At 35.1% G+C, this 22,012-nt stretch overlaps 2 pseudogenes across 2 annotated transcripts; one reads left to right on the forward strand and one right to left on the reverse strand.

Moving 5' to 3' along the window:
• Positions 1 to 4,557: 4,557 nt before the first annotated feature.
• Positions 4,558 to 7,487, forward strand: LOC149207839 (FRIGIDA-like protein 3; annotated as a pseudogene). Its single transcript, XR_016253056.1, has 5 exons — positions 4,558 to 4,633; positions 5,154 to 5,395; positions 5,549 to 5,630; positions 6,221 to 6,396; positions 6,514 to 7,487. The product of XR_016253056.1 is annotated as an FRIGIDA-like protein 3 (transcript).
• LOC149207840 (fasciclin-like arabinogalactan protein 17 pseudogene) lies at positions 4,599 to 13,307 on the reverse strand (annotated as a pseudogene). Its single transcript, XR_016252708.1, has 5 exons — positions 11,767 to 13,307; positions 10,884 to 10,983; positions 10,609 to 10,783; positions 9,592 to 10,468; positions 4,599 to 4,821 (listed from the first exon to the last, which is right to left on the reverse strand). The product of XR_016252708.1 is annotated as a fasciclin-like arabinogalactan protein 17 pseudogene (transcript).
• Positions 13,308 to 22,012: the final 8,705 nt, after the last annotated feature.

Raw genomic sequence — 22,012 nt, forward strand, 5'->3', positions numbered from 1 at the left:
TTCACTCATACCAAGGGATAGTTGAAAGCTTGGACATTGCCAAGTCACAGAAGCTGCCTCATATTTGTAAGTTCAGATCTTTGTATTTGTTTGCAACAAATCTCTCGACTTACCCTCAAAATTGTGCCAAGGTTTTAACCTTAAAAATGTGGAAAGAATTCTCACAAATCTACCTTCCAAATGTCCTTAAGAGGATTCAAAATAAACCCATCATTTGTGCCCTAGCGGGTGTCCCATTAGGGCATCATTGTTCAACCTTAAATTCTTGGATTAGCTTGTTGTACAACACAAGGTTCATGCTATCATTGTTCAACCTTAAATTCTTGGATTAGCTTGTTGTACAAAACAAGGTTCATGCTGTTGTCAATCAAGCAATAGTTCTAATCGAGAGTTCCATGAGATTCCTTCAATCTCATACAGTGATTAATGCACCAAACATAGGTGTACCAGATGCAACGACTTATATCATTTTACTGATGTTGTCATGTCAAAATCAATGTGAAACAATTAAGTCATCTTTAAGAAAAATATCATTGCAATTTCTATACAAGGTTGTTTGTCCTATCATTACTCATTCTGACTTACCCTCATAATTATGCCAAGACTTTAACCTTAAAAAAGTGTTCAGCATTCCCACAAAGATTATACATTACCAACTCACATGAGCTACCTCAGATTTGTAAGTTCATATCTTTATATTTTTTTGCAACAACTCTCCGGACATACCCTCATAATTATGCCAAGACTTTAACCTTAAAAATGTCTCAAGAATTCTCACAAATATTCCTTCCAAATGTCCTTAAGATGATACAAAATAAACCCATCGTTTATGCCCTATTGGGTGTCTGGTTAGGGCATCATTGTTGAGCTTTAAATTCTTGGATTAGCTTCACGAATTAGGCTCCAAATGCTTGCTTCATCCACAAACTAGTCAATTACCTTTTATAAATATTTTTTTTGAGCATTGGAGCTCAATAACATTTACAAAATTATAAAAAGTTTATCTCCAATCATTTTTGTTTTGTTTTGTTTTTCTTTTTCTGGTTTCCACTTATTAATACCTAAAACAATTTTAAAACATTAAAAAAACATTTCCAAATCATTTTTATTTCCATTTTTATAATCAAAACTAAATTTCCATTTCTCCACTTGTAAGCCAAATGTATAGCAAAACAAAACCTGATATTTGTTAGGTTGTTCACCTCTTTTATTGTCAGACTTCACGAATTAGGCTCCAAATGCTTGCTTCATCCACAGACCAGTCAATTACCTTTTATAAATATTTTGTTTGAGAATTGGAGTTCAATAACATTTACAAAATTATAAAAAGTTTATCTCCAATCATTTCTTTTCTTTTCTTTTTCTTTTTCTGGTTTCTACTTATTAATACCTAAAACAATTTTAAAACATTAAAAAAACATTTCCAAATCATTTTTATTTCCATTTTTATAATCAAAACTAAATTTCCATTTCTCCACTTGTAAACCAAATGTATAGCGAAACAAAACCAAGAGTGTTGATATTGGTTAGGTTGTTCACCTCTTTTATTGTCAGAATTTTGAGCAGGTTACCAACTTCACACTATTCATTGATTTTACATTTACATTAAGGTTCCACACTTTAGATGTCTTTTGATTAAATTATGGATTTTTTAATAACTTTATTGATGAACAATTTCCATGAAAACATTTTTTTTTAGAGATTTTAATGTGACAGATTGTAAGTAAATAGCAGAGCTAAAATTAGGTATAGATTTCAAATGGTGGTTGTCAAAATCTCAATTTGGTATGCCCTATCTTAATCTATTTTATCTAAAATTTAAAATCTATTAAATCATATTAATGAGAGAGAAATTTACCAACAAAAAAACGAAGTAAAACATACAAAAAAGGATAGAAGTAAAAGATATAAGATCCAGATTAGAATTATTATACATGAAGAACCATATAGATAGCATAAGTGTTAATAACATATGCTCTAATATCTTTTTATAAAAAGTAATCATTCTTACAACGGTTGCTTTCTTGATACCACACAAGAGAGATTTCAGCTAAGTATCCATTTAGAATTAGTATACATGAAGAACCATATAGATAGCATAAGCATTAATAACATATGCTCTAATATCTTTTTATAAAAAGTAATCATTCTTATAACAGCTGCTCTCTCTTCATACCACAGAAGAGAGATTTCAGCTAAGTATTCTACGATAATTGCAAACAAAAGCACTTAGCTCTGTGTTGTGAAAGGAGGAAGGCATCACATTTCTAGTTGTTTCCCTTTGTTTCATCTTTTTATAAAAAATAATCATTTTTATAACGGCTACTCTCTTCATACCACACAACAGAGATTTCAGCTATTCTACGATAATTGCAAACAGAAGCTTCAGCTATTCTACAATAATTGCAAACAGAAGCACTTAGCTCTGTGTTGTGAACGGAGGAAGGCATCACGTTTCTAGTTGTTTCCCTTTGTTTTATCTACATAGAGATCAACAGATATGTCATTAGAGAAATAAAACCTATAATTTTATTATTTAAAAACTAAAACTAATAAAAATGAAAAAATAATGGATTTCATGTCCAGACTTTTTGTAAAAAGATAACTAGATATATGAGGATTTGATTTTTTTTATTCCTCAAGAGGCATCTATAAACGCTAGATTATAAGGAGTATTTGAATTGAATTTTTAAAACAAATTTTTGAATTTATGCAAAGAAAAGGCTATTTCAATCCCATTTAAAGTAGTAACACATGATATTAATCGAAATTCAACAATGGCATTCAGACTTATATTGTTTTTTATGTTGTTTTGAATGAAAATACGAAGTTTTCATGGTCATGGTTTCTTCATAAATCAGTATAATTTGTATAAATTCATGATTACTTTTTGTGTTACATGAAAGCTCAATCTATTTATTTTGAATTTGGAATCAAGAGACAAGCCGACGCTTCTCTAATACCAAATTCAATGGACGTGCACAAATTGTGAAAGATGAAGAAAGCTATAACTTCCCAAGTGGGTGTTCTTCTCTCTGTGGTGCAGCAGAAAAGGAGTTTACGGATCAATCCAAAAACCAAAAAAACTCAACAAAACTGCAACTGCTCGTGCCCAAATAAAAGGCTTCTCTACAACTTTTGTTTGCCCTTTTCCTCCATTTCTCTTCTCTAATTGCAGGGTTGTCACCGACCTGAACAGGGTACTCAATTTACATCGTGTTAAGAGGAGCCATTCTTTATTTATTTGTGGGATTGAACATATGACCTTCCCGCTATAAATGCCTTTGACCAATCAACGTCTGTGAATGAAACATGATAAGGGTTTCTGGTTCAATGGGCCGCCTGCCAGTAATAAGCATAATAAGCTCCAGTAGAATCACACCAGGTGTTGAATCTAAGCATTCTCTCCACTAAATCAACCGCATCGTCTTCGGCCCCAAGTAAGTGCCATCAAAGGAGTTTGAGGGGATCATTGTCGAAATGCGTTCTGAAATAATGGCGTTTACTCTCAAGCTCAATAAACTCCAGCGTATCCTAGGAATTACCGTCAGAATCTTCTGTAGTTGCTTCAACTGAGTCCCGGGGTGATCAGCAGACAACACAGTAGCAAGAATTATACACACAAACCTTTCAACAGTAGATTTGTAACCCATTTCTACTGCAATTGATCAATAAATGGCTACAAACATCTCAAAATTTGAGACAACTTCCAAAAAATGAGCATCATTAAGTTCGTTATTTTCATTATGAAAACTATGATAACTTTTTGAATTCAAACTGTGATTCCATGTTGTTGCTATGGAGCTTAGCTAGGACTCCCACGAGAGGAGCATTGATATACATCGTGGGATGGTACATAATTTACACAGTCACATGCAATAATACTCACCAAACGACCCATATAGAAATACTATATTTCTTTGTAAACATATCAATAGCATTATCGTTGGATTTCCTTACTGGAGATGCTAAATGCTGATAACGCGCTTCAAGATATTTGGAAAAAATCATTGGTTTATCTTTGTAAACACATTAAAATCACTATTGTTGAATTTCTTTATTTGGAATCTCAATCTGCTGAAATTTATTTATTGGAGATGTGGATATAACCAATCTCAAAGATTCTGTAACAATCTCACACTCATCACTCACTGTGATATATATTCACAGTTTCCATAACCTGCACACCAAAAAACACACTCTCAATCAGTTACCCTACTGAACAAAGAAACTCGCCAGTACTGATAGAATATCCTCTGTTGTAGCTACCAAGAATTATGAAAGTATGCATGTAGAATGATTGTGGAAAGAGACACAGTGCTCTACAATCATACCCACCTTATCCTCTGGGTTTCTACCTAGTGACATAGCCCAGGACTAAACAACACTTTACCAATCTGCTTACACCCCAAGGGCAGAGCACCCTGATTCTCGAGGGATACATCAAAAGCAAGCAATTAAGAACAGAAGAATACAAGCCCACTTACCTGCAACAAACAAGGGGAAGGATGTGAAAGCCATAACAGAAAGAGGGCTTGCAGCCTGAGCTTGTAAGAAATGCGTGCCATTGTAGAAATACAAGGAACTTTTGACTGGGCTGCTCTCTGCTATTTGATGGCCCTCTTTGCAATATGTGTGAAGCAGAAGGATTTGCGGGATTTGGAGGATCTAGTCAGGAAACAACATTTCTAAAACATTCATGAATAAATGGCAATACCAAAATGAGAAAATATTGTTATTACATTTTGGATTTGTCCATCTGTGAGAGTAGAATCTCCTCTCCACCTTATCCTCTAGCTACTGCGGGACAGTACGTTGAGCCTACAAAAACATAATAGATTTATGCAGAGCATCTTTGTAGTCAAACTCACCCAACACAAACTGATGATCAACAGATGCACAGTAGCAAGAATTATACACACAAACCTTTCAACTGTAGACCTGTAACCCATTTCTGCTGCAATTGATCAATAAATGGCTACAAAAATCTCAAAATTTGAGACTACTACTATTATTCAAAGTCACTTAAATATTATTATTGTTATATAAATATCTAAACTCATTTTATAATACTTTAAAGATAGCAATTTTCAGATATTATAATCCCTAAATCCTTTCTTCCCATTCTTAATGACTTTTGCAATTGGAAATAGGGCTTCGCAATGAGGTTCCCTCTGCATTAAACTCTGCAATTGACCCATCACGGTTAGTGTTAGAGTCCTTGGAGGGGTTTTATTCTCTTGAACAAAAGTCAAGTGACAAGAAAGAGTCTGGGCTCCCGGCTCTACGCCGGGCCTATACATTATTACTGGAATCTCTTGTACCTGTTTTGGCAGATCCTATTTTGGGTGTTGAACATCCAGTTCTGCCCTTAAATATAAAGGAGCAACCAAAAGTATTGCACATGAATGGAAGTCGAAGATAAACCTTGAAGGAGATGTTGCCAGTGGCAATTTGTTGGAGGCCCAGGCCTTCTTGCAACTTCTAGCTACTTTTGGAATTGCGTGAGAGTTTGATAAAGATGACTTATGCAAGCTTGTTCTTGCAGTTGCATGGTGCAGGCAGACACCTGAACTCTGTCGTTCCCTTGGACTTGAATAAAAAATGCCAGGTTGGTTGGCTGGTGTTCTGTAATGTTAGTCTCAGTGGCTACGCTGGAAAAATTTCCCATCCATTTTGGTAGATAGGCTTTTTGTTGTTTTTCTGGCATTCATGGCTGGCTTGGTTTTTTTGAGGGACTGGTGGATTTTATCAGTATACTTGGTTGTGGCTGATTGAGTTGAAGATAAATTTTGGTAATCCCGGCTGTAGTAAACCTTCCCAACGTTTTTTGTTTAGTCTAGTGAATGGGTTTCAAAGTTGACGGGGTTGGTAGACTTTTCTTTAGATCTCAACATTTCATATGCAAGGCAGATACTGAGTGGTCTCTACTAGGTAGAACTCTTTTTATGAGGTAGAAAGTTGTACGTAAGTTATTTTGTTGATATTAATAAAGGCACCTGAAGATGATCAGCTATGGTAAAGTGTCATAAGGCCTTTCATGAGTGGGGAACTGTTTACTTACGAAAATGGTCTCAAGCTGACATAGCTGTTATCTTTATTGAAAAAACCGTTGAAGTTGTCTGTATTTTTTTTTCTTTCACAGTAAACTGTCTTTTGGTATTTCAAATGTTTGTGACATATTCAGATTAACTGAAAATTTTGTGACAATTTCATGCAGATGTTGTAGAAACCCTGGTCAATAGTGGAAAACAAATTGAGGCAGTCAACTTTGCTCATGCATTTGGGCTGACAGAGAAGTTTGCACCTGTTCCTTTGTTGAAGGAATATCTGAAAGATGCTAAGAAAGCTTCTCAGGAAAGTTTAAAAAGCGGGAATAACTCTACTGCTGCACAGGTACGATTGTATTACTGTTATACAAAATGTCTTGTTATGTGATGATCATTTTGGCTTAGTATTGTTGGTTATATCAGAAGTTCCTTTTTTGACCGATATTTTTATTTGCTGCTACAGAATGAAGCAAATACAAGAGTTTTTTGCTTACAGAGCTGTTATAAAGTGCATTGAGGAGCACAAACTTGAATCGCAGTTCTCACCAGATCCTCTTCAAAAGCGTGTAGCTCAGCTAGAGAAAGCTAAGGCTGACAGAAAAAGGTCTGCAGGTGCTGTTAAGTCTCAGCCTATGCATCCTCGTGCTAATGGAGGAAATGCTGGTGTATATATGCCTCCGTTAAGTGCAGCTGAAAGAACTCCAGCTCTTTATGCTTCTTCCAATGGTGCAGACAGTAGCTTTTATAGGTCTTTGGATAGAGTACAATATTCTGGTGCAGCTCCAGGTGTTACATCCTACAACCTACAGGGCCAAAATGCATATGACAGATCAAACCAAGGATTATATGGAGCAGCCTATGGTGTTGGAAATAGGAGTCCAGTCTCGCTCTCAAGGCCATATATGTATCCATCAGATAACACGGGGCCTTCGTTGTTGGGTTCCGGTTCTTACAATTCCTCTACTAATTACAGCAACCATCACTTTGGCAGTGGACTGCCTGCCCCTCCTCCAGCTTATCAGTCTTCTTTTATACGTTAGGTAGGTACGGTGCTTATCTTATCGTGGTCAAGCAAGATCTGATCTTATCAGGCTCCATAAAACCTTTTCTATTGGATGTGGTTAGTAGTAAGCACTTAGCTTTGAAGAGGTTTTTTGACTTTGTTTTTGTAAATCTAAAAGATTGGCAAAGTTCATTTGGCAGCTTTTCACCACTTTCAGTGGTGTTTTCTTCTATTAAGGAATTTTATTTATGTATGGGATCGAGTGCTTCATCACTCTCCCAGGTTACTATATACTATAGTCTTTACAGTTCAAAGATGATTCTATGCATAATTTTGGTATTTTTTTATCTGTTTGACAAATCTTAGAGGATCGATCTGTCTCTTTGTGGAAGATTAAAATTTGGTGAATAATATATCATTTTTGATCTTGTTTGGAGCTCATAACACAAGACTTTCAATTGCATTTGTATGCCGAGGGTTGGTCTCGTGTTGAATATGATTTATCGTCCACTTGCACCTTACCTCTTTGGTACCTGTTTACTCTACGCCTATGAAGTGAATCAGATTTTATTTTGATTAGTCCAATTGTAAGGCTATTTTGGAAACTGGACCCTACCCCTCTTAAGCTGCTGCATGATTTAAATCACCCTTTTTGAGCAGAAATGATTTGTAGTACTAGTGGTATAGTTTTTATACCCTGCATTAATATTTTTGTGTTCTCTGTAACGAGGACAAAGCACATTGGAGTTATATGTGCCATCTAGAAATATTATTTTCCCGTATCCTTGAACATTGCTGATGTCAATAGTTGGAGAAAAAAACTGTCAATTCACATGTGTACTTGTGAATCATTATATTTTGAATGTTAGTCAAACTGTTGTATCGTGTGTGGATAATTTTGTTCTTTGATGAAGCACAGTTGTAGAGCTCACCAAATTTATCTTGAAATGTTGTCGTCTTTCCCAGAGTGTTTTATTACTAATTATAGAAAATTAGAAATTAGTCATTACTCGCAACTTCACAGGAAAGCTACATAACTGATTGAAAATTTTAAAACGATTTTGGAACCAGACATTTATCAACACTTACCTATAGTTTACCTATAGTTTAAGAATGAGAGGTGGCTGGGTACTTTTGGCCCAGGTTAAATGCCTAGTAATGCGTATGAAAGGTGACTGAAGTTCTTGGGTTAAGAGGAACTCGAGTGCAAATAAGCATTAACTATAATTCAAAGAAGCATTATAAGATTCATGGTTTGAAGCTGCTGGGTCCTTTCTCACTGGAAATGCTCAACTTTTTGTTTGAGATTTTGTAGCGTATCTTTGGTCTCGTTTAAAAACAAAACGATTTTTGTGACGATTTTAGATGTAATTTTGGTTGGTTTTCTGTGTTAATGTATCCAGCGAGTTGATCTATTCAGTTACATGAGCATTGATTGATTATGTTTCAGAGTGCAAGTTCCAATATGCTTAATGGTCAAATTGAATAAACATTCAACGAGTTGATCTATTCAGTTACATGAGCATTGATTGGTTATTTTTCAAAGTTTAAGTTCCAATATGCTTATTGGTCAGATTGAATAAATTTCACAGTAAGGTCCATGGCAAGTGGGAGGATCTGCCTGATTTAATCCTAGGGGCATATTTTATTTATTTTTAAGCATTCAAATACATGTTTCTTCCATTTCTTCAGTGCTTTGATTATCCATGTTGATTTCTAGCTTCCTTTGCATTGCATGAGCCTTCAACGCATTCCACCAAAACAACCAGTATCCTATACAGAAACCAGAAAACCCCAGAACAAGAAATTTTAATCAAAATCACTCGATACACTATTAAGACCATAAAAGCCTAAAATCCCTTTTTTTAGACGGGAAAAAATTACAAATCTGGAATAAAGTTACAATAGCTACGACAACAATTCCAATACCCACGTTATCAACCAGAAAACCCACAAAAACACTCATTTAAATCTTGAGCCCTAGAACCCAAACCCTGACCCTTAAAACCCCCAAATTTCAACATACCCAACTTGGAACCTCGAAGCCTCTTACACATAGAAATGCATGTGACAGACAGATCTGAAGGAAACGTCACGGAACCTACAACTACAAAAACCCGTTACCATTACAAAACCCACTTAAACAACCTTTAAACCCTTCAACCCAAGCCCTGAACCTTAGCAGCCCAAATTTCACTATACATTACAGAAGCCAACCCACACTAAAATTTCAAAAACGTAAACATAGAATACCCGCATTTATAGTCACAGAACACACACAAGACCAATCATTAAACCTTGAACCATAAAACCCAAATCCTAACCCTTAAAACCCTAATTTTAGTAATTCTTGTCATACAGCACAAAATACGAATTTGCGAAAAAAAACATCGAAAACACACAGCACCCAATTAATTTACAGTATTCACTGAGAACTCTTCAACCTTTAAATCTGCAAACACACATATTGACCTTAAGAAAAATGCAAATGGCATTCAGTAACACTGAGCGTAAATGCGGAAATCTTTCAGAACATACCTTGTCTTTTGGCGATCTAGATAGAACCCAGAATTTGAACATATGACCTTCCCACGATAAATGCCTTTGACCAATCAACGTTTGTGAATGAAACATGATAAGGGAACGGGTCGCCTGCCAGTAATAAGCGTAATAAGCTCCAGTAGAACCACACCAGGTGTTGAACCTAAGCATTCTCTCCACTAAATCAAACGCATCGTCTTCGGCCCCAAGTAAGTGCCATCAAAGGATTTTGAGGGGGATCGTTGTCGAAATGCGTTCTGAAATAATGGTGGTTACTCTCAAGCTCAATAAACTCTAGTGTATCCTAGGAATTACCGTCAGAATCTTCTGCAGCTGCTTCAACTGAGTCCCGGGGTGATCAACAGACAGCACAGTAGCAAGAATTATACACACAAACCTTTCAACAGTAAACCTGTAACCCATTTCTGCTGCAATTGATCAATAAAGGGCTACAAAAATCTCACAATTTGAGACAACTTCCAAAAAATGCGTGTTTTAAGGGCACATGGAAAAATTCAATGGAAGGAAAGTTGACCAAATCTCTTCCAGCGCTGAATCCTGCATATTCCTGGTGGTGTCTCGATATGTTTTTGGGCATGCGTGTTTTAAGGGCACAGTGAAAAATTCAATGGAAGGAAAGTTGACCAAATCTTTTCCAGCCCTGAATCCTGCGTATTGAATACTACAAAGGTATCATTTAACTAATGTCTAAGCCTAAGTTGTTAATGGTGTGGGAAAGAGTTGGATTGTCATCATCTGCTCGTTAAACGAATTGGGTTCAATTTAATTGCAAATTCGCTAAATAAGAAAACTAACCTGAAAATTCGTCCAGCGGGAGGAAACGATCCAAATTCTTCAATTCTTCAATTCAGGCCTGCATGCATACCGATATCGAAAAATTTGATGAAATCGAAACACATATCGATATCCAAAAATCTAATGAAATCTAAACACTAGACATTTGAAAAAAAAAAAAAAAAAAAAAAAAACCTAAAAAAATTCCAAAAATATTACCTTCCAATGCTTCGTCTAACAACTGCACCATCTCCTTCAGGCTGCGAATTGGAAACTAACATAAGAAACGATGAAACTACAGGCAAACGAAAATGGGGATCCTTTTGAAGTGAGACCTGTGGCCAGGGAAACTCTTTCTTTGCTTCTAAGGTGTACGTGACAGAAGTTTCCTTACCTGCCAAGACCAACAGATAAACACCAGGCCCTAAATATTAACAAATCTAGAAAATCTGCAATTAAAGGAACAAAAACCCTGTCATATGTATGATCAATACCGGGAGGATCAACCTTGAAGGTGTACACGTCAGAAGTTTCTAGTCGCATTGAATGTTGGTTATTAATGTTACTCCTTCCTTGCACGATGCCGCATGTCCCCTGAAATGGGAAATTCTCAGATTCGAAAGGATCCCCAAAATCCATTGGGAAGGGATCAAAAACACTGTATCGTCTGTTGATGAAATGACTGAAAGAATGTCGATCTTGAATGTGAGACCTCCACAGACCTGGAGAGATGAGATGATTTTGCTGAAGTTTTTGGACGGATAGGGGAGCATTTATACAAATACCAGGAAATGGGTAGAATGTTCAAGAGCAGAGGGGAAGAAACCTAAGAGGAGTTTTCTTCTGCAAATTGAAAACACAAATGCAAAGTTTAACTTCACGATTATGGAGGGTTATATGCCATATCTTGTCACTTAGTTGAAACTGTATTAATCTGGCGGCACATTATTCTTGAATTGTCTAACATTTGACTGAATGGTGGAAGTTTGTGCAAGGTGGAAATTAGGAGAGTTAATTTCAAAGGGAAACGCCTTACTGCGTAATTATAAATTTTGAAATATTTCAAAAATTTAAAAAACATGAATGCAGAGTAAAATCAAACAATTAATTTTCAAATATTTAGAATATTTTCCAATCTACCATTTACACATATAACCTTCATATTTATTAAAAAATTATGTCTTTTAAGAATATTTAAGAATCTGAGAACCCATAACCCATACTAATTGAACAATTTTATGTTTGTTGTAAATTTCTCCATCTTTTTATATCGATTGCAAATTTCTGGGAATATCTAAAAATCTGACCATCAAAAAAATTGACGGCCCTTGACCATCAGATTCCTAAATGTCAAGAAAATCATATAAATATTCATACCATCAGATTCCTGGAATGAATTCAAGAAGTATAAATGGCATAGCTCTGCGTTGACCTGCTGTTTGTTCTTCTAACTTTCTGCCAACGTTGCGATGGGAGGTGGTGCCTGCTTGCTGGGGAGGAAAGAGCACCTTATCAATACCTTGAACAGAGATCCTGCCATCAATATAAATATCATTATCATACAGATGAGCTGCCTCTTCTCCTTCTCCAACACAACAGTACCATCTGCTTCCTTGGAAAGCAGCTTGTGAGGCACCCTCAGAGTATCATACTTAATCTTCCCAAATCTTCTCACTGCGTTATATAAACATTCTTCTGTCAGATAATCCGGAATGATGTGATAATACACAATGTGCTCAGGGGCACCCACTTCGCTCAGTTGTTCTGTGGTCAGCTTACCCATGGCTTCATCATTGGGAGCCAGGACAGTAATCCTGTATCCCTCAGAGACAAGCTTGGCCAGTTCAGAAGCCAGAGATGTGAGATTCACAAGAATATCTGCCATCTCACTGTACCCTCCAAAAAGGGACAATGTATCAATAAAATCCTTAACTTGGCTCTCTCCATCAAACCAATGGTGACCAGAGGAGGGTCCAGGAGCAGGGGCAGGGGCCAAAGAAGGCCCAGGAGCCATTGCAGTATAACTAATGGGAGCTGCCATGAGTGGGCTCTTGGGGCCATTAATGGAAGCTGAAGTTGATAACTTAGTTAAAACAGGGGTCCCCTCTGGTTTCACAGCCAAGACCACCCCATGTCTCCATGCATTAAAATCATCTTGCACAGACTTGAGCACCAGAAGCCTATCAATTCCATGAATAACGCCATCAGGTCTCACAGCAGCATTGGGATGTGTTAAAACAGCCAGATCTACGGTTTTTACATTGTTTTCCTTCACAGAAAATTGCAGAGCATCTTTGGAAAGTGCTTCATGGGTTGCATTATTGCTCCGTTCCTCGGCTGTTATCCTCCTGGGAATAATATGGGCCTGCAACAATCTCTGCAACGAATTGAGATTGCCGGGCTCACCCATGAACCTCTAGAATTCTGGGTCCAAATTCTTCTCCAGATGAGCATTTTGAGGGGCCAAAATTGTGATATTGTTATTGCTCACCATCTCTTCCAATGGTTGTAACAGCGAGGCCTTCTCCACCAGTTCGATCAACTGTGTGTAGCGTGAGTCCAACAGGGCAACCAGAATTGAATTTGAAGTGAGCGCAGGGGTAGAATCTACATTATGATACAAAAGGCCACAAAAAAACGCAAAAAACTGAGAATCATTTGCCTCCAAAGCTGAAAAAAATCTCCCCATTTGGGCAGGGAAAACAATCGATAATTTGGAAAAGCACATACAAGCTGGTGCCGAGAGCTGGCATTGCAGTTCAAATTTATGGAATGACGAAACAAAATGCGTGGGGTGAAAGTGAGGTCAGATGCAACAAGAACTCATCGGCCTTCGAGATTGACGTTTCGGTTCATTTGATTTGTTTCGGTAAATTCTCGAGATGCACGTCCGGTCCCTCGTTAAATTCCACCGGTGTAAATAGGATGGAGTCCCTCGCTAAATTCCACCGGTGTAAATAGGATGGAGTAGAAATAAGAAGATTTATGCTTCTAGAAGCGAATCCATGCCCCGCAAAATGGGCATACCCCACTCATTTTTTATTTTTTATTTTCAATAGTGGTGTTTATGCAGAGGGAATATTTCTTTTACGGATTTAATGATAATTGAAGTTGAAATCACGCTTCATAACAAAAGGTCACAGAGAATTGAACCTAAGCTTCATAACAAAATATCGAGAAGAATTGAACTCACCCTTCATAATATGGCTGAACCAAATTCACGCTTCATAATAAAGGGTAGTATTTATTTTTAAGGAATAATTTTTAACAGATTCAAGAAAAATTGAACTCATGCTTTATAATAAAGGATCAAAGTTTTGAGGGTTAATTTAATTGATCGAGTCAATACTTAGTTAATTTGGAGTCAATACCTCGTCAATTTGGAGGTCACATGGTCAATTCTCTTCGACGCCTTTGGAGTTAGGCCCTACTAGTCAATTTGGAGGTCACAGGTGCTATAGACATTTTTGTGCCTTACAGCTTTAAGCATGAAATGTTCATAATCCAAGGGATCCAAAGTCCCTAAAAGTGTTGTTCCTGCCCCTAAAGGAACAAGGTCAACCAATGACAGCTTCTCCCAGAAGTTCTCCACCAAAAACTACTCAAAATCAGTCAAATCAGGATCAATTCAAGTGCTCCACTAGCTGCCTGCGTTGCAAAGCACCCCAGTACACTAGCTAGGTGCGTTGCAACGCACCTAAATGCACTACCAGGGTGCGCTGAGCGGGAAATGCCAAATGGCAGTGTCATTCCGCGAGGTGGACAGACAATGGAAGCTTCCAGAATCTTCCTCAATGACACTTGCCTCACTGAGTTCGACCAAGGATGAGTAAGAGGCTCTCAGCCTCCAAGTGGAAGCAAGAACTGACAGAGAGAAGCCACAAGTCAAAACATAAGCTGACTCATCCTCTCTGCTTACATCTATATATGGATCCCTCATCCCAGAGATCCAGAGGCTGGAATTTTGTACTTTGCAGAGAATTGCTGTTGGTTTGAGATTGAGATTAGTGCATTGGGTGATTTATGCTTTGTTGGAGGTGAGGAAGGGATTCCTTTGCTGGGAGGTAGATGCTGGATCGGGACTCACTTGGTTGTATCTCCTCTTGGACTTTCTTATTATATCAATAAAACTATTTGAGTTTCTCCTACATGCTGTGTATGAATGATGCTTTGTTATATTTGCACGTTTAGCTTAAATCTGATCCTAAGCTTTTTATGAATGTAAATCTATGTCTTTTGTGTAGTTTTCCTCTTCTGTGATCTTGCAGGAACTTGGTGAAGCTGGGCAAGTAAGGGAGCAGGCAGCGGGAAGCGAACAAAGAGGAGAGCGATTGGATCAACAAACTAGCGCAAGACACAGGTTAGTTATATCCTTCCTCTTCGTTTACATTTCATAAAGAAGAATACGAAAGTAGTTTTCCTTGTTTGTTGCTAAGGCACTGTCACACCTTAGAGTGGGATAGGGGCGTTCTGAATAGATACTTTTCCCAACAACAACAGGGTCAATTCTCTTCGACGCCTTTGGAGTTAGGCCCTACTGGTATGGCCGATAAGCTTTAAAAGATTCCCTTGAGGATTCATCGACGTATTTCAATCTTCTTATTTAAACTCGCCATTGCACATACATGTATGATTATGGGCTTATTCCACTCTTCTTATTCAATTGATATGGCCGGAAGGTTATTTCAACGTACTTTTTGACATGGTTTTCTGGTTATTGTTTATATCTTAGTCATTGATATTTACATTTGTATGATGGTGTAACAATCCTAAGGTATTAATTTATGATTAATTGGTGTTGGAGAATAGTTTGGGTAAAAGCATCTATTTGTAATAAATGGTGTTTGAAAATACTGGAGTGAAAGTATATATTTATAGTAAGTGTATAATTATATATTCTATGCATTAGATAGTCAAGTTAGACACCAAATTGGTGTATGAGACTCTCTTGTTTGTGGGACAAGGAAAACACTCCGCGTAGCGATTTGACTGCGATTAAGGTATTAATATATGATTAATTGGTGTTGGAGAATAGTTTGGGTAAAAGTATCTATTTGTAATAAATGGTGTTTGAAAATACTGGAGTGAAAGTGTATATTTATAGTAAGTATATAATTATATATTCTATGCATTAGATAGTCAAGTTAGACACCAAATTGGTGTATGAGACTCTCTTGTTTGTGGGACAAGGAAAACACTCCGCGTAGCGATTTGACTTTGACTGCGATTTTATTTCAACGTATCAACGTATTTGACATGGTTTTATGATTATTGTTTATATCTTAGTCATTGATATTTACATTTGTATGATGGTGCAACAATCCAAGGTATTAATTTATGATCAATGGTGTTGGAGAATAGTTTGACTGCGATTTTATTTCAACGTATCAACATATTTGACATGGTTTTCTGGTTATTGTTTATATCTTAGTCATTGATATTTACATTTGTATGATGGTGTAACAATCCAAGGTATTAATTTATGATCAATGGTGTTGGAGAATAGTTTGACTGCGATTTTATTTCAACCGTATTTGACATGGTTTTCTGGTTATTGTTTATATCTTAGTCATTGATATTTACATTTGTATGATGGTGTAACAATCCAAGGTATTAATTTATGATCAATGGTGTTTGAGAATAGTTTGGGTAAAAGTATCTATTTGTAATAGATGATGTTAGAAAACATTGGAGTGAAAGTGTATATTTATAGTGAGTGGTGGGGGTGTGAAAGTAAACATCTCTAAGTGTGGGAGTGTGAATTAAATGTTTATAAAATATAAATGTATGAATGGGGAGTTGGGAAAAATGAAAGAGGCTTGTTGTTATTAACTTTATATTTTTATTATTAAATAAAAATGTATATTTTCGTTTTTCTTATAATTATTTGAATAGATTTAGTATAGTATTAAGAAGTTTAATGGCTAATAACATGTATTTTTCAAAGTTATGTGTTTAAATTTAGTATATATATATATACACATACACACACTATATTTTTATATTATTTTGATTTACTCATTCATTTACAATATTGCAGTTGAAAATACTCACATTTCAAATGACTCTTCAAAAAGATTTTAATAAAATCCATTTCCTTTTATTGAAAAAGAATTATGATTCTTTTCTCTTTTTTAAGCTAAGAGATAATGTGGATAATGGTGAAATTAATGTATAAGGAAACCACCTAACTACCTCCTAGGTAAATCTACAAAAACATACATACTCTACCCTTCTAGTTTTGAACACGAAACTTTTTAAAAAGAAAGACATACTCTTAATCATTAGGCCCACTCAAACTACATATAAAATAAATTATTAATTACTTTTATATTGAAAATATATAACAAGTTAACTTTGACCAGCTAAATATCTAATAATAAATGATTTTTGAATAATTTAAAATAGTTCATAATAAGTAATTGTTGAATAATTTTAAATTCTTCAACAAATTATAAAACACTTCTCACCCTTCTCACATCTCAAATCAAATAATTATCGTTGAACACTTAGCCCTCCATTCTAAAATCTGAAATCTGAAATCAAATAATTACCGTTGAACACTTGCCCCCATTCTCTAAAATCTGAAATCAAATAATTACCGTTGAACACTTGCCCCATTCTAGATGTGGAGTTCCACATCTCAAAGCACAGGGGTTGCAAAATCAATATCATCATTGGTATAGAGGATATTCTGCCGGTTGTTCGTTGGTTGTAAAGGGCGACTGGTCCAAATCTTAATTGTGTTCTTAAAGTTCATTAGAGAGATCTCTGGCATCGGGAAACGGTCTCTTCATGATGGTTGACGGCTTACCTAGAGTTAACAACATTGTTTCTCGTGTTTACCTCTTACCTACATTTATTATTTATGGTGTTAACGTATTTGTTATAGGTCTTTTTGGGCATAGACTAATGAGCTGATTTTTTGGGGTTTTGTTATATTTCAATACTATGTTTTGGCAAGATAATAATATTTGGTTATTGAAAATATATTTAATATTTTTTTTTTTTATTTTTTTTTTTTTAATTTTAATTGGATTTTAGGTAAAATTAAAAGAAATTTATTCAAAAAAAAAAAAGTTTTAAAAATATATATATATATATATATATATATAATATAAATGAAATGATTTTTTTCAGGGTATTTTTTTAGTTAATTTTAACTAAAATACGTCAAAGATTTTTAAAAATTTGAATTTAAGTTGTTTAATCTATAGAATTCGAGTCTCTAGAGAGAGATTTTTTTTAGGATATTGAATACATTTATGCATTCAAAAATGCAATTAAACAACAAAAATTCACATCCTTTCTTAAAATTGTTCGATAAAAAAAAAAAATCTATTTCGTAAATTAGACTATGCCTATATATATTTCTTTCATTAAATTGTGCCTAAAACGTAAGGCCATTAAATTTTACCTAATTAAATAATATTATTATAAAAAAATATATAAACCTTACTGGAATCTAAATATCACTTTAAAAAAATTCATAATTAATTCTCACTCTCAAACCCTCCAATAAAATTTAAACCAAAAATTTAATAAAATTAAACTTTATACAAGCTAACTAATCTATATATAACCTGACACAAACTATATATATATACCATTTCCACGTCATTTTAATGTATTATTTTATTTTATATGATAATGATATAGTTAGCAATGATTTAATATATTGTTTGGAGAATAATGATACATACCGCCCTCCTCCATTTTATTTATCAGGTTAAAGTATTCCGTTCTTGTATATGTATAGGTTTGTTTTTTAAATTTTTGTTTTTAATTGTGTAATATTGTTGGAATATTTTGTATAAATAAAATTAAATATTAAATTAAGTTTAATAATGATAAAATATTTTATAAATTTTTAAAATATTATTTTAATTTTATAATTAAGTAAATATATATTTTTTTTTAATTTTAAAAAATTTAATGTTTTTTTACAATTCACTAATTATATAATTATTATAGGAAGTATCTGTTGAGGTGGAGGAATTGCCGGCACAGTCAAAAATGAGAATTGTTAGGACAGTGAAAAATGGTCTGGCAAAAAAAATTCAATAAATCTTAAAGTAGCTCTAAATCATGTTTTTGATGATGGAAATAGATTCAGCACCATCAAAAACCTCTAGAGTACCCAAAACCTTAAAATTTAACCACAGTAACATAAATTTACGAAAATCCTTATCAAAATTTATCAAAATCTTACCAAAATTTCCATAATTTTCCAGAGAAAAAACAATCTAATTAAACTACACCATTACGATATTTGTCAATTTCATAAATGAAAATAAACCACTTGTCATTTTCATCAATGAAATTATACTGTCATTTTCATCAATAAAATTATATTGATTTGTGGTAGTGGGAACATTAAACGATCGTTGATATTAGATAAGACAAAAATAAAGCTCAATCGATTAGCATATTCATGTGGAAATATCATGTGGCAACATGACATCATATATGAGTTGTCATGACACCGATAAAATTTTATTGGGTTTTAAATATTTAGTTTATTTTATTTTAATATTTGTTTTATATGTATATATTATTTTTTAATACTAAAGTTTAAATACATGAATTAAGAAAAGAATTTAAAAAATTTTAGTTTTAGATAAAAATTATAAATGATGATAAAATTATTATATATAATTTTATTATTTAAATTTATATAAATTAAACAAAATCTGTGATGCTTGTTGGTGGATTGAGATATTGGATTATTATAGTATTTAAAAATAAATTTCGACATTGTGATCTGAAAGGATCTATCATCACGACTAAAAGTTTGATGTCTTTTACTTTTCAAAAAAAGAAGGACCGAAACCACACATTGTATTTCAAAGATATGTATGCATCAACACACTCAATTTTACATCAAGTATTACTTTATAAAATAGAGTTTCTCATATCTAACTCGTTCTTAATTTTCTCATATCTAACTTGTTCTTAATTTAGGAGGAAAGGTTGAGAGAATTTCTCAACCATCACCTACAACTCATAAACCAACTTTTCAGATATAGAATGTAAGCATTATCTCTAAGTCCCCTCCCCTAAATGCTTACATTACAAAAACTTATTGAAACCACCCATAGACAACAAAATACATAATCATTCTTTAAATAGTTTACAACTTCCAAATCAGCATGGGCTCCATCAAGTTGCCTCATAACCCTCATAAAGGAGTAGTCGATAAGTTGGATTCCTGAGTTCTACTCCAGAACTCCCAAATCATAGATCTCTTGAAGTCAATTACTGAACAACATCCCAAGTTGTCACAACGTCCCAAGCTGTTGCATAACCTTACTAGATGACCGCTCTCACATCTTCAACAATGTGGGATCCTTCCCTAGATCCACAATTGCCAAATTTTCTGGACAACCATCCATGTTAAGCCTTTTCACTGAACTGCAGTTGTTCTAAAAGAGCTTGAGAGATTCAATTTCTTCATTGAACTCATCATCATCATAATTCAATGAATATTCATCTATGGTTATGTTTATTGATTCTACTACCTTCCCTTTTAACTGATGCAACCATACGGCTACTACACCCTCACACCTTACCGGGACTATTTCACCCTTATAAACCTTTAAAGCTCCATGCCCATATATACATGTCGGAAGTGTAGTTTGGTGCTTTTCCTTTAAATACGGAACCACTTAAGCTATCGGAACCCATTACCTTATCGGAAGTGTTTTATTCCACTTTTAACCTTAAAAGATTGGCCAACACTTTTTATCGAAACACACAGAAACATGGGAAAATCAAACAAAACCCCGCTCCAAAAACTTTAACCGGAACTCAAATTTTATGCATCCGGGAATATAATTATCGGCGGATCCGTCCTTTTGATCCATCGCTTTCCCGCTATCATTCCATATCTCCGATCTCCGATCGGTTGATCTCCGTCGTCCGATTCTTCTCCGATCTAACGGTCAACGTTGATTCCGAACATTTAAACTGACACCAATTCTCCACCACCGATTTGCGTGTAGCGGATCTGACGGCCCATATCTTATTTCAGGCTAAAAATTTATACGGGGATTAACCGCCCGATAAAGCGATTTCCCTGTTCACCCTCGCTGCTACGTGTCGAAGGGTGAATGGGATCAGGCGATTGTCCTTCAATACAGCTTACGGCTCTTGAGCCGCCCGAATTACCATGTACTGTTACGAAACCGCTTCTGCGATCCAACGGCCACGGTTGATCATGATCTAACGGCTACGATTTAATCGCATATTGCATAGTCGCATTGCCCACTGTCTAGACTCCTTCTACTTCAAAGCGCCGATCCGATATCGGTCTAATGGACCCAATAAAGTATAAAGCCTCGTTTATAAATGGTTCAAGTCTGGACTCCAAATCCAACTATGTTTTGCGCTCATTCTTAGTGTAAACTAGGTTTTTCAATTGCGGGACCAAAACTATGTAAAAAGACTTCGCCAACCTGTATCAAATAATGATATTTAAAAGAAAGCCCCGACTTCTATCAAACATACGATTTAGGCGTTAAACATAACAAAAATAAAGGGATAATCACCTCGCTTGAATACAAAGAATCTGAAAGCATACAAGGGTTTCTACAGGTCCGATAATCAACCATAAACACAGCAATCATTCGTTCATAATAAGATAATTACAGAGTCTCGCCTTCCCCCAATTACACAAATGAAAGATCTTTGTTATTAAAATACAATCCACACACTATACTTACTCTCGCTCTACTCAATCCTCGCCTGAATCTTTCCTCTTTGGCCTGATTCTACAAATTAGTGGCCTCTGTTCCTAATCTATCAGTAGGCTTACAATTCCCTCGTGAATCCTCTCTCTCTGTCTCCTCTCCCTTCTAGAAAAGAAAGGAAATTACATATATGTCCTATCTAACAGTTTCCTTCCAGAAATGAAGGAAATCACTATATTTTAAGAAATCAAATCCTACTCTAACTAATCAATATAGCTAATTGGCTTGATCTCCATGCAGGGAGGATCACTTGCCATTTTATTCCCAATTCTGTTCAGAATTAGGCAACAATTAACCACTTACATAATTTGAAATTAATACAATTTAAATAACCAATTCTTCCTCCAAACTTTCATTAGCCACAACATGTGACCACATCATCACATTGTTTGCTAGGTCTAGATGCCCCTGCATCAGACTCCCAAGGTTAAAAATAATCATGATCTTCTGGTCATGTGCTTCTAATCTGTGTCCTCCTGGATCCCATACTTTGTTCAGTAGTCTGTCCTTGGTTACTGCTGTTGTTTGTTGTTCTCTTGGTCTCCATACTTTATGTTGTATTGTCCCATTAGATATGCTCTCATTGTTTGATGTTGTCTCATCATCACAATTTATGTCAGGCTTCCATACTTTAATTTTCACTTTACCATTACCTTCACTTGTATCATTCTTTCCAACCAAAATTCCTTCCTTCTTTTGTCCTCTATTCAGTTTATTGGAATTTTGTTTTATGAGTTTCCACGACTCATCAATTTCTTTGTCCACTTCACTACTTAGATGATGAATATTATTCTTCTGCAACTGATTGTGTTCCTGAATAAGAACATCATAATCCGTGTGCCAATATTTTTCCATATACATTTCTGAAATCT

Source organism: Pinus tabuliformis, chromosome 1_2, assembly GCF_031772625.1.
Source record: "Pinus tabuliformis cultivar Carrire ecotype Pingquan chromosome 1_2, CPIR1, whole genome shotgun sequence".
Lineage (NCBI taxonomy): Eukaryota > Viridiplantae > Streptophyta > Pinopsida > Pinales > Pinaceae > Pinus > Pinus tabuliformis.